Raw genomic sequence first — 13,393 nt, 5'->3', positions numbered from 1 at the left:
TAAGGGTAATCAGGAGGGACAAAAATGGGTTGGATTATCTGAACGAAACAAATTCGCTGCAAAGGGAATGAACTTGACATATATCCTGCATGTAATTGAAGAGGGGGAAATAGTTGTTCATCTCTTTAAAGTGGATTTTGAAGCAGAAACTCAGAAATGGAACAAAGCTCTTATTATATATGTGGTTGGTAATACTCCTTCCATTGGTGCAATTGAAAGGTATATAGCTAGTCAATGGAACTTTGTATCCAAACCTAGGTCCTATATCATAATGATGGATATTTTGTGGTCAAGTTGAGCAGTGTTAAGCATAGGGATGAGGTGTTGTTTTCAGGCCCATATACTATCAACGACAGACCTGTTATCACCAAGGCTTGGACCTCTGAGTTTAACTTCAATGAGCAAGTGCTTAAAACCATTCCTGTATGGGTAAACTCCCTAACCTATCCCTCACCAACTGGAATAAAAATGGTTTAAGCGGAATTGGGAGTGCTCTTGGAAAACCACTTTATACGGATGATTGCACTACAAATGCAGACATGATTACCTATGTCGCTGTAGAGATTTAAAGTCACCGCACTCACTACCGTAGTTGTCGACCGTGGTGATTCACACTGCAAAGTGGTGCACTGCATACCTGTATTTAACGAAGTCATGTATCTTGTCCAGTTTGCTGTCAAATTGGACACTTATGCCCAACAACTCAAATGGCTCAGCAAGGGCAGAAAGAGGTGAAACAAAAAGCCCATACAACTAAACAGAAAAAGGAGTGGAAATTCAATAGGCAGCTAGATCCATCTGTGGATCCTATTCATGCTCAAGGTAGATTACTGGACCAATTCCCCGCTCAGGAATAGAATTACTACACCTGAACAAGGAGTGAGTGTGGATTAGAAGACTATTAATGGTAAAGCAATAGCAAAATCTCCTGGGAAGGCCCTTTCTCAACAAGAAACATTGATATGTAATGCATTTATTGCATTGATGGGGAATCCTAATGGTTTTTAGGTTTCTTGCTCACAAACTAAGAAGGATAGGATGATGACAGAAGTGAAGGATAGAGGGGGTACTGTGATCTAAAGTAATATGAGCTTTGTTGCTTGGAATGTTCGGGGTATGAATAAGGTGTATAAACACAAGGAGTATAGGAAATTTTGCAATACTAATAAAGTAGTTTTACTTTCTGTCACAGAGAATAGAGTACACGAGAGTAATGCATCCAAAATTATTCCTAAAATAGCCGGCACTTGGCACTGGGTTGCAAACCATACTGAAGCATCAGGGGGGAAGGATATGGATTCTGTGGAACCACAACTTAGTGGAATTCAATTCAACTGTGAATTCAACAATTTGTGCATGAACAGGTGACCATTTTACAATCTCATACTATGTTTGAGCTGAGCATAGTTTATGGGCTTCATACAATCACTGATAGGAAGGCTTTGTGGGGGAATTTGAAGGATTCCATCATTACCCTAAACAGACTTGGCCTGGTTATGAGAGACTTTAACACTATCGCATCAACTGAAGATAGAATCAGTGGCAATCCTGTTCAGGAGAATGAAGTGAAAGATTTTGCTGATTCTATATATGACTCTGGCCTTGTTGAGATAAAGTCTATTGAGAAATATTTTACTTGGTCTAACAACCACATGTTAAATTGACAGAATATTTACAAATGCTATTTGGATTCAATAGTGGCCCCATCTAGAGGGGGCTATCCTTGATGCTCACTTCTCAAAACATAATTCATTAAGTGTCTGTTTTGAAAGTACTCCTGCAAAAAGACATGGGTCCTTCAAGTTCTAAAACTACCTTCTGGACACTATTATTTTCTTAAGGTTGTAGAAGTGAATTGGAAGAAACCTGCTAGTGGAAATGCTATGATGAGAGTATAGAAGAAGCTTAAGCAAGTTCAGATTGGTATAAAATAGCTCACAAAAGATGCATATCATGGGGTGGAGGCTAGGGTTGAGAAAGCTAGAGCTACATTGAAGGAAATACAAATCCAACTTGTTACGGTTTGCTTTTATGCGGTTTAAGGCATAAAAGTTACTACGAGGTTGTCGGTGCTCTAATTGGATTTTCGTATTTTTTTAGAGTCGCCACCTAATTTATTTATGGAAAACTAGGAAAACGGGGTTAAAAGATTTTGTTTCAAGAAAAAGAAAAAAATCTTTTGGACCAAAGTTCGAGGTAAGGGTTCTGGTGATCCCTTAGGGAAGGTTTTACGCACCCTAGTATTAAAGATCCGAAGAATACGGTTGACCTACGAGCTTCAATGTGTGATTAATGTACTTATTTGCTTAAAGTGTTTGGTCTTCTGCAAAAATGTCATTTCATTCATATCATAATTTCAAGGAAAAATTCGGCAAAAAGTCCCGTTATAAAAAGGGGTTTTGGTTTAGAAAGTCTGCGCAAGTGGTCAACTCATTTTGTTGCTGGACTAGGACACACTCGGGATTTCTCCCGAGTAGAGTCGCTACTATTCTAATCCTAACAAAATGAGTTTAGCACCTACGGGTTTTATTATACGTATATATATAAAATATGGAGTATATCTATGTTATATATATATATATATATATAAACAATACAACTTCATTAAATTAGGTTCCTTTTAATCATTTAAGCCCATAAGTCAACAATATTTCAGGGTCCAAGTTCATCTCACCATCATAACCCAGTCCAAATAATTTCGGTCCAACATAGCCCAAACCGCTCGTTTTTTTTTTTTTTTTTAGTCTGAGTTTACCGTGGGCTTCCAGGCCCAAATAGCTTTTATCTTCTATCAAATTTTTTGTTCAAGTCCAGACCCATTTTTAAAATCTACCCAGATTGGCTTAAATCCAAAATTTGCTTTTTTGGTACAGCCTATTACGCATCCTTAAAAACAAAAAAACAAGCCATTCCTTTAAACCAATTGTGAAACACACTTGTTCCACAGTTTGTCATTCGAATCATGGGCTTAAGACCCGAAATCTATTACTCAACATTTGAAGAAAACATTTTGCCTTGTTAAAAAATTTTGAATAAATTTTAAAACTTAACCAAATCCCTTTCTTCATTCTTTGTGCTAAACTTTACATTTAAAACGGTTTTTAGACTTAAAACTTATTGTTAAATTCCCAGTTTATGTGAAAAATAATTATCATCTGAGTTTTCTATGAAAATCATTTGGCAACTTTCCTAAATAGTATGTGTTTTTCCTAGTTCTACACGCATAAGGGTTTCAATATTTTACATGAGTATTTGCACATACATATACATATATGATATACAACTGAAATTGAAAGGAAAGAAAATTAAGCTGATGGGCCTACCAAACCCACCAGCCTCCATTTTCACCCATAGATGGGCCTTCAATCATATTTGCTTCCCTTGTTTGTGCGGACTCAATGAAGAAGTAGTGTTGGGCCTTAGGCCCAACAGATTTTAATGCAGGGATGAGGAGGCCCAAGTGCCCCAGGAGGTTCACATAAGCATGGAGAGAGAAGAAAAAAATGAAGAAGTAAAGATTAGTAGCTAACCTAAACATTTAAGCAAGCATTTAGTTTGCAACTTAAACTAGGCAAATTATGCATATTAATCAAGTAGACACATAAACAGAGAATACAAGATAAAGATTCAACAAAGCAATGCAAAGAAGATTCAAGCCCAATCAAGTCACTTAGATGATCACAATAAGATTTAGGCTGAGTATTCACTGAACCAAGATGCAAACGAGGGCCCAATAGTCCTAAAAATGGCACAAGCCCACATATTCTTAATAACTTATACAAAAACAGAATGATATAAACTTATATATGCCAAATATACCCTCTCATATACACAGGAGTGTATATGAAGTTGGGTATACTTTGTATATCAGAGTATCTTCCCTATAATCAGAAAATCCTACTAAGGAGAAGCAAAGAAGGGTTCAAGGCTAAGGCACTTAGTAAAAATCTCATGTAGATGTTGGCAATAAGATTAAATGCACATAGGACATCAGTATGCATATTTAAATAGAACAGAGACAGTTTTAAAAGGTTCACTATCCACCACTAATTCTCAATCAAATCAAGCTCTATTTTTGGCAAATACCAAGTAAAAAATTGGGTAATAAAATCATGATCATGGCAAGTGCAACAAAAATCTTGACAGAGCATTGGTAAGTAAAAAAAAGAAAAAAGAAAGCAAGTTCAGACTTTATTGTTAACACCACACAACACTTACTCTATTATCTTAAACCCTCAAACACTCATTTGCATTCTTCACACAAGACCTTAGTATAGACTCACCCAAAATATGCTCTAAACAGCAAATAATACAAGTCTAGTAACTCTGAACATAGGATCATCAGGGACCACACAAAGAACCCAAACATTATTTTGGTTTCAATGACCTTTTACTTTAACTCAAAATGCATCAGAACAAGCCTCACAACACACATGAGTGTCACAAGGGACCATGGTATCGTATTTATGTGCCATCTAAACTTACCCTACTCATACTTTGTAGTTTTTCTGGGTCCTATCCAGACATAACAGTAGACAAGTATTATTATTAAAGTCATAAGACCCTAAGTTTACATAGTAAAGGTCACTCAATTAGTCTTAACAACATTCAAACAGGTATTAGCATGGTGTTGTGGGGAGATACATGGGCAGTATAAAACAAAAAAAGCCACATAATTGAGCAGGATTAGTCCTAGGATTAACAAAGTTGTTTCAGGTAAGCTTAACTCTTAGTCTTTTCATAATTTCATTTTTTACCAAATCTCTAAGTCTAGACAGAGTAGCAGATTCAAGGAACACATCCAAGGCTACAATTAGGCCACCCTATTACATCTTCCATTTCGATACATCTTTAGTTTATGGCATATTAATTCTTTTGGTCTCGAGTTTTGAGATTCGTCTTGAAGGTTGTGGGATGTTGAACATGTTTAACCCTTGCATATAATGGCAAAGTGTAAGTATTACAAGTATTGAAAGGATTAGAGGTTAAATGAATTGACGACGGATGGAAGAGTGCATTGTACAACTTGTCGCCACCCTACCTGAGAATCAGGGGAAGTGGCCTGTCGACGGCCACAAGTTGACGGTCCGTCAACATGTCGATGCCACCATCGATCATGTTGACGCCACCGTCAACTTGAGGCGGTGGACACCTTTTCACCTTGTTATATAAGTTTTAAGCACGACCTTTTTACACCCCTCATTTTTATCGCAATAGGACTTATAGTTCCTAGTTGGGTGTGCCTTAAGAATGGAGACCCGTGCCTGAGTTTGGGAATATAAAGTGTCTTACCCCGTGTACAAATGTATCATCAGGAATTTTTGGTAGTTTATGGGATTATAAGTTGAACGAATCGAATTGATACAATCTGAACTGATTCAGAAAATTCTGTAGACATCAGTCTGTGTCGACGGGCCGTTGACGGATCGTTGCTGTGCACCGTCAATATATTTTTGCAATCAGAGATCTGCAAGTGTAAGACAACGAAGCAAGTCAACAGACCGTCGATATGTCGAAGGGTCGTCGACCCGCTGGTCGAACCACCTTGCTGGAACTTTCCAATTCCAGATATAAATAGACGACCCCTGTTCTTATTTTTTAGTTTCCACCTTCTCCACAAGTCTTGAGAGCTCTAGTGTCACACCCCAACCTTCGTCAGGGTGTGACGGGCACCCGACCCTCGTCAGAGTCGAGCGAACCCTTAAACGTCAACTCAATTTTTTTTTTTTTTTTTTTAAAACAAGAATTGAAAGTTGTAAATGAAATACCAAAATCGACACGTGGCTCGAGGTATCTCAAAACATGATATATATAGATACATACAACATAACACAAGGCGAGCCAAAGGCCTGCGCCATTTCGTACAACAAAATAACGGCCGACAAGGCCAAACAAGAATTAACCATGACTCCCACGCCGTTCGAACTTCTATAGAGTATAACCTGTACAATATATAAAGCTATACCAAAACAGGACGATCTCCGGAGCAAATGGAGGCGTCGACTCCTGCTATCTCCTCTAAGCCGGGTCCCCCCGGTCGCGTCAACCCGAACCGCGGGCATGAAACGCAGCCCCCGAAGAGTGGGGTCGGTGCGGGAATAATTTAATATATGGCGAAAATAAATAGATAATAACCACCGCGCAATTTAAGAGGGAAGAAATCACATACAACCCAATACCTCGCAACCTTCGCTTAAGAGAAGACATAAGTAGATGTACGTAGTCGCAACAAGCCTTAAGTAAATAATTGCAATCCAATTAACAAATCTTAATAAGTGACACAAACATCACACGCGCCGCTTCCGGCAAAATAATAATAACAATAACAATAACAATAATAATAATAATAGCCCCTTGGCGGCCGCTCCCGGCTTCGATATCGATAATGGCCCTTCGGCATTGCCGCTTCCGGCATAATAATGAAGATAGCCCTTCGGCATTGCCGCTCCGCATAATAATAAAGATGGCCCCTTTTCGGGCACGCTCTTCGGCATAATAATAATGATTCTTCCCGGCATAATAGTAATAATAATAATAAAATATCGCACCCCGCCGGAGTGGTTTTTTTTAAAAAGTCTTATAAAATATCACACTCTTCGGGAGTGGTTTTGTACATACCCCGCCCGGAGTGGTTTTGGAAAAACCTTAGAAAATAATATATCACACCCCCTTCGGAGTGGTTTTAGGAAGCTTTAGAAAATATCACACTCCTTCGAGTGGTTTGAAAAGTTTTATAAAATATCACTTAATAGAAGTCATTTATGGAAGATTCAAGGCAATTCGGTTACATTCCGGCAAGTTACGGACGTTTGAGCACTTTTCCAACAAGTTAGGAAGATACTAGTTCAATTGCTTTTTGAATGAATAGTGCTCCATTTTAATTGGATTTAATAACGTAATAACCCCGAGGCTTAAATTCAAGCCTAGTATACCTAGGACATGCCAAAAGAAGGGAAGGAATAACTTTACATACCTCACGGGTGCCTTATGCTCGCTCGAGCTCAATTCCGTTTCGTCGTAATCTGCAAATGGTCACCTTTACCAGCTTACTATTCATGAGAGTTAGCATTTCAATAATGAGTTCATACTTGTCTACCGAAATTTTGGCAAAAGATCTCCCTATAAATCTAACATCCCCGAGGATCATCTCGGCTCAAAATATCAACAACAACAACCCAACAATCATCAACAACCATCATAACTATATTATGGCACAAAAAAGTCCCCCTTACTACATAGTTCAATAATTTTCCTCCAAACTTCACATAATCAAATTAATATCAACATTTTCCATATTCATCAACTACTTCAATATTATTCAAACATATACCAATAACATTCCATACATTATTCATGAATTCCACCAATTCCATACTCCATCCAACTCTTCCACAAACACAACAAAACTTCCAAATCACATTGCCTATCCTACAAGTTTATTAGCAACAATCATAATCCGCATTTAGAACCTTACTTCCATCATTATATAAAAATCATATAAAATTCACATAAATTCCCATAATCACATACAAGCAACTTCAATGCCATTTCAAGTCATTAAACCTTTGTTTGCATTACTAAGATCACAACAACACAACTAACAAACTAATTAAACTTGAATTCATCTCTCTTTCATACCCATGTGGCTCACGGCCACATGCCTTTTTCACACACACGTACGCCATGCACACACACACCACACTTCCTTAATTCTCAACTACTTCTAATCATCATAACATATAAATTCATTCCATAACTAGAAACATAAGAATCTTACCTTTTACTTGAATTTTCAACTTTCCGCCAACGGAGTTCTTTCTCCAAACCAATTATACTACGTCGTAGAGCACCTCAAGCTTGTTAAGAATTCGCGAAGAACAAGATTTTTGAACCAAGAACAAGGCTCCAAGAATTTTTTTCTTTTTTTTTTCCTCTTCTTTCTCCTCTTAGCCGATTGCTCTTCCTTTTTTTTTTTCTCAATTTTTCTTGAAGTTTCTATGGTGATCTCATGCATGATTATCTCTTATATTATCATTAAGTGGTCATGTGACCACCACATGCATGGGCTTGGGCCAACCCTTGGCCGGCCACCCTCCTTCATGGGCCAAGTTTTCTTATTTTTTTTTTTCTTTCCAACAATTTGGCTACCTTGCGTAATTCATAAAACGAATTTCCAAAATCCCAATTGTTGCCCTTAACCTTGCTCGATATCCGCACCCATACTTCCATAAGCAATATTCACATATTAGAAAGAAATCCAAACATGACCTTATTCCTTATAAGTCAAGGTTATTTCCAAATTTTCAATACGCAAAAATGCCGGATGTAACATCCTCCCCCCTTAGAACATTCGTCCTCGAATGTTAAATTAGCCTTATAGGTCTTACAAGCAATTTGGGGAAGGTTCTTTAGGATTAAAGACGTATAAATCATCCATCGATTAAAATAATCACCGCAGAATTTAAATTACCGGTGGTGCATCCGCGGTGCCTCGGGACCCGGTCTCCCGCCTAGTGCATAGATACGATGCGGGGGTCCCGCCCGGGACTAGGTGCTCTCACCGCCCCTACCTCGACCGGGAGAAGTCCGAGGTCCGCCTGGGCTCTACCGGCGGACGACGCCGCCGCCGAGTTTCCCGAGGACGCATGGCCCACCCTCGTGGGCACCCCCAGCATAGTGTGTCGGATCACCACAAGTACAGCACACACCCCGTCGGCACCGTCCCACATGGCGTCTCCCACACCCGCACATCGCGGGAGGGCCATCGCCTCGCCCCGACCATGCCGCCGCCGAGGACCCGACGCATAAGATTGAACTCGTCCCCGCCGAGGGAAAGTCTCTCTACCCCCGCCGAGGTCCACGAAACCGCGGGGGTGCACTATACCGGGTTCCTTCTCGCCGGTGGAACCTCACCCCGACTCCTTCCGCGTCCCGGCCCTCGGGGCCGGCCGCCACCCCGCTCGGCGGAGCTTCCCGTTGGCGCTCGCGATCCTCTCGACCCCCGGGCATAAGCTTGAACACGAGCTATATCCATACCGCCGCACGAAACCGCCATACAAGCCTCCCGTAACTCCCGCTCCTAATCCCCTCACGTAGTGATGGATCCTATCCTCCATATCCCGCACCGCAGAAGCGGGGCATATCTCGCTAAAGAATTAAACTCTACACTATACTCTCTCTACACGTACATACTGGCTACCCTCGCCGCAAGTGAAGAAACCGGTCAACTCTTGCCCGCCTCAACTCGTGTGGCATATGATGGCGCAAGAAGGCATCCGAAAACCCTCGCCACGTCGGCGGAGGGGCATCCCTCCCTCCGGATAACTTCCAAGATCGAAACCGCTTAATTGCTATGCCCGTAGCCTATAAGAGGCTAGCCCACAGACTCCGTAGCCGACGCCTCATTATGTCTAAAGTACGCCGCATGCCATCTATGAACTCCTCGGGGATCGCATTTGGGTCCGTGCCCTTAAACTCGGGGACTTAATGTAAGAAAATCCCGCGCCGGGCACTAGCGACCCTATCGGGATACTCGTAACTCCTACTTCGCTGGGTGTCCGTCCACCGAGTAGCAAGCATCCGAGTCAACAAACGTATGGCATCTTTCATTTCGCTCGATCTCCCGCTCGGGGCATCCGACCGAGATACCGAGATGCCGGTGCTCGGGACCGGAGCCGGATCGTGCCTCTCTCGCCTCCTCCAAGGCGTGGGGAGGCGGGAGGACTCGGGCGGACGCGTATTCCAAAGATAAGTCCGAGCCCGCGGTAGACACTGGGGCTTGGCTAACCGCATCGTCCCCTAATCGCTTTGCCTTCCGGGTCGCCGTCGCTTTACCTTTCTTAGGCGGCATTACCGAAAGCACACAAGATCATTAAATTAGGGACTTTATGTACAACACCGCTCCATACGCACGATCTACACCATGAAAGAAAGAATGACACCCTATTAATGTCTCGTAGCTTCTCGTTTATAGATGTGGTACAACACACCGATAAACAAGACTCTACTAGACACAGCCTGCGTAACATACTGAGGATCGACCGCTCGATAATACTTTGTCACACCCCAACCTTCGTCGGTGCGATGATGGGCACCCGACCTCGTCGAGTCGAGCGAACCCTTAAACGTCAACTCAATTTTTTTTTTTTTTTTTTTTTTTTAAAACAAGAATTGAAAGTTGTAAATGAAATACCAAAATCGACACGTGGCTCGAGGTATCTCAAAACATGATATATAGATACATACAACATAACACAAGGCGAGCCAAAGGCCTCGCCATTTCGTACAACAAAATAACGGCCGACAAGGCCAAACAAGTTAACTATGACTTACGCTGTTCGCGTACTTCTATATATAACCCGTACAATATATAAAGCTATACCAAAATGGATGCCGGCCTCCGAGCAAATGGAGCTGCCCACTCCACGTGCTATCTCCCTCTAAGCCGGTCCCCCGGTCGCGTCCCGAACTCGCGGGCATGAAACGCGCCCCCCGAAGAAAGGGGTCGCACGTGAATATGTACCGAATATGTAAAGCGAAAATAAATAGATAATAACCACCGCGCAATTTAAGAGGGAAGAAATCACATACAACCCAATACCTCGCAACCTTCGCGTTTAAGACATAAGTAGATGTACAGTAGTCGCAAACAAGCCTTAAGTAAATAATTGCAATCCAATTAACAAATCGAGAATAAGTGACACAAGACATCACACGCGCGCTCCGCAAAATAATAATAATAACAATAACAACAATAATAATAATAATAATAGCCCCATCGCCCGTTCCCGCTCGATATCGATAACGGCCCCTTCGGGCACGCGCTCCGGCATAATAATGAAGATAGCCCCCTTCGGGCATTGCCGCTTCCGGCATAATAATAAAGATGGCCCCTTCGGCATTGCCGCTTCCGGCATAATAATAATGATGACGCTTCGGGCATAATAGTAATAATAATAATAAAATATCGCACCCCTTCGGAGTGGTTTTTTTTTAAAAAGTCTTATAAAATATCACACTCCTTCGGAGTGGTTTTGTACACACACCCCTTCGGAGTGGTTTTGGAAAACCTTAGAAAATAATATATCACACCCCCCTTCCTGGAGTGGTTTTAAGGAAGCTTTAGAAAATATCACACACTCCCTTCGGAGTGGTTTTGAAAAGTTTTATAAAATATCACTTAATAGAGTCATTTATGGAAGATTCAAGGCAATTCGGTTACATTCCGGCAAGTTACGGACGTTTGAGCACTTTTCCAACAAGTTAGGAAGATACTAGTTCAATTGCACTGAATGAATAGTGCTCCATTTCAGAATTGGATTTCGACGAACCGAATAACCCCCGAGGCTTAAATTCAAGCCTAGTATACCTAGGACATGCCAAAAGAAGGGAAGGAATAACTTTACATACCTCACGGGTGCCTTATGCTCGCTTGAGCTCAATTCCCCGTTTCGTCTTAATCGTAAATGGTCACCTTTACCAAGCTTACTATTCATGAGAGTTAGCATTTCAATAATGAGTTCATACTTGTCTACCGAAATTTCAAAGCATCTCCTATAAATCTAACATCCCGAGGATCATCTCTGCTCAAAATATCAACAACAACAACCCAACAATCATCAACAACCATCATAACTATATTATGGCACAAAAAGTCCCCTTACTACATAGTTCAATAATTTTCCTCCAAACTTCACATAATCAAATTAATATCAACATTTTCCATATTCATCAACTACTTCAATATTATTCAAACATATACCAATAACATTCCATACATTATTCATGAATTCCACCAATTCCATACTCCATCCAACTCTTCCACAAACACAACAAAACTTCCAAATCACATTGCCTATCCTACAAGTTTATTAGCAACAATCATAATCCGCATTTAGAACCTTACTTCCATCATTATATAAAAATCATATAAAATTCACATAAATTCCCATAATCACATACAAGCAACTTCAATGCCATTTCAAGTCATTAAACCTTTGTTTGCATTACTAAGATCACAACAACACAACTAACAAACTAATTAAACTTGAATTCATCTCTCTTTCATACCCATAGGGCTCACGGCCACATGCCTTTTTCACACACACGTACGCCATGCACACACACACCACACTTCCTTAATTCTCAACTACTTCTAATCATCATAACATATAAATTCATTCCATAACTAGAAACATAAGAATCTTACCTTTTACTTGAATTTTCAACTTTCCGCCAACGGAGTTCTTTCTCCAAACCAATTATACTACGTCGTAGAGCACCTCAAGCTTGTTAAGAATTCGCGAAGAACAAGATTTTTGAACCAAGAACAAGGCTCCAAGAATTTTTTTCTTTTTTTTTTCCTCTTCTTTCTCCTCTTAGCCGATTGCTCTTCCTTTTTTTTTTCTCAATTTTTCTTGAAGTTTCTATGGTGATCTCATGCATGATTATCTCTTATATTATCATTAAGTGGTCATGTGACCACCACATGCATGGGCTTGGGCCAACCCTTGGCCGGCCACCCTCCTTCATGGGCCAAGTTTTCTTTATTTTTTTTTTTTGGCCCAACAATTTGGCTACCTTGCGTAATTCATAAAACGAATTTCCAAAATCCCAATTGTTGCCCTTAACCTTGCTCGATATCCCCGCACCCATACTTCCATAAGCAATATTCACATATTAGAAAGAAATCCAAACATGACCTTATTCCTTATAAGTCAAGGTTATTTCCAAATTTTCAATACGCAAAAATGCCGGATGTAACATCTAGAATATTCCCTCCACCATATTAACACAAATCCAAGAGAAAACAAGGATTAATTACCAAGAATCAAGAGGATCAAGTACAAAAGAGGCTCACTAGGGCTGATAGAAGTCAAGAATTCCTTTAGTATTGAAATTGGGGTTCTCTCAAGTGAATTATATCCATTCAAAGATCATATTTACATGATCAAAGGTGAGTTCTACATTCCTTTCATGTATTTGAGTGGTTGAATGACTTGGATTAGGGAAGGAAGTAGAATATGGAGCTTAAATATGGATTTAATGGTATTTTGAGTGGTAAGTTAACTTGAGCCATGGTTCTTAGTATGCTATGAGTATAATTTTGTTATAAATGATACTAAGGATATTGAGGAAGTACCATGTGTAAATGAATATGGTGTTGTATGGTAATTATGATTGTGGATGACTTTGAAAGGGTGTTTTGAGAATTGAATATTGTTTAACTTGAAGGAGTCTATTAATTATAGTATTGTGGGTGTTGCTATTGATGATTGGGAGCTTCTTATTATGTGGGGGAAGTTGTCAAAACAATGGCAATGCCGCCTAATTTTCGTTAGCTCTTAGTCGCTTTAGTTTAAACTTAAGTATGTATTCAATTATCTAATCTTAG

This window comes from Lycium ferocissimum, chromosome 2 (assembly GCF_029784015.1).
Source record: "Lycium ferocissimum isolate CSIRO_LF1 chromosome 2, AGI_CSIRO_Lferr_CH_V1, whole genome shotgun sequence".
NCBI lineage: Eukaryota > Viridiplantae > Streptophyta > Magnoliopsida > Solanales > Solanaceae > Lycium > Lycium ferocissimum.
This window is presented reverse-complemented; position numbering follows the sequence as displayed.